We start from the raw sequence: 1,323 nt of genomic DNA, 5'->3' as shown, positions 1-1,323 counted from the left end.
ACTGGCGCATGCAGCAGTAGAGGTTATACGTGGGGCCTGGGAGTTAACAGACGCGTGCATGTCAAGGATCTGATCGCATAAACAGATAAAGCCGTGATGGAGGACGTACGCCCTTTTGTTTGAGTTTGAGAGACAAACGGCTGTCTGAAATGCACACGTGCACATAACGCACGCACGCACCCCGTGCCCTCCCCCCAATCACCCCCCCCCCGTTCCCCCGCCGTTCACTGATGTGTGTACGCCAGACGTCGGGTCTTAAGTGCTCCGTAACAAAGGGTGAGTTTATCCCATTGTAAATACAGTGATGAGTAATATTGTGGAAGGTGAATGTATTCTGAACAGACGCACACAATGGAGAGAGAGAGAGAGAGAGAGAGCTAGAGAGAGATCTTCTAGAATCTAGCCTGTGGTATTATACCTTTTGTAATGAGTACTAACTTCTACCACTGAGAATATACCTACATTGTATAGTTATTGTTGTTGTGACATGTTGTCACCGTGTTGTTACACACAGAGAAAGACTCTCTCTCACACACACACACGCACGCACGCACGCATGCACACGCACACGCGCATGCACACACACAAACAGAACCTACAGCAGTGGGAGTTCATCATCTGTCACCCAGGGCCCTGGCGGAGGGCGACAGATTGTCCTAGCGGTATTCTTTCAGGTCCCACTGCTCCAAATACGCATGCACACACGCACGCACACACACACACACACAACACACACACACAGTCCCATGTTTTGTTTTGGGAGAAATTTGGATGGAATCATGGATCATGGTTTCAATACGAAACGTACACGTAGCCTTCCACATTTGCTTATGACAATGTCATTGTCACATAATTTAAATGTAGTTTGTGACTGTGGGATGTCTATTCACAGTACAGCTCTAAAACAAGGACAAATTAGGACATAACAACTCTTGCCATATAAAGATATTAGCATATGAATAATATATTATAATTTTGGCAAAATATTGAATGGTCTTATACCTTGACCTAATTCCACCCATTTGCCATTCTGGACACTGTATTTTATTTATTTATTATTATTTTGTATTTTACTGTATTTTACCATCTATTAGCGTATACTTCGTCCTACACAAACATTAAATTCCCATTGACAATGAATGGAGAATTTTACGTCATACTGTGCAAATAGACATGTTACGTCATGATGACAAATTTCCATAAGAGCACCACTTCACACGGGTGTGTTTTTGAGGGGGCGCTAGCCTCTCCTGTATACAGCGTTTGTCCCCACAAAATGTCCGCAACACAAACAATAAATGCCATTGACAATTTACTTCATCT

The sequence above is a fragment of the Electrona antarctica genome (assembly GCF_951216825.1).
Source record: "Electrona antarctica genome assembly, chromosome: 23".
NCBI classification, from domain to species: domain Eukaryota; kingdom Metazoa; phylum Chordata; class Actinopteri; order Myctophiformes; family Myctophidae; genus Electrona; species Electrona antarctica.
Note: the sequence above shows the minus strand (reverse complement) of the source record.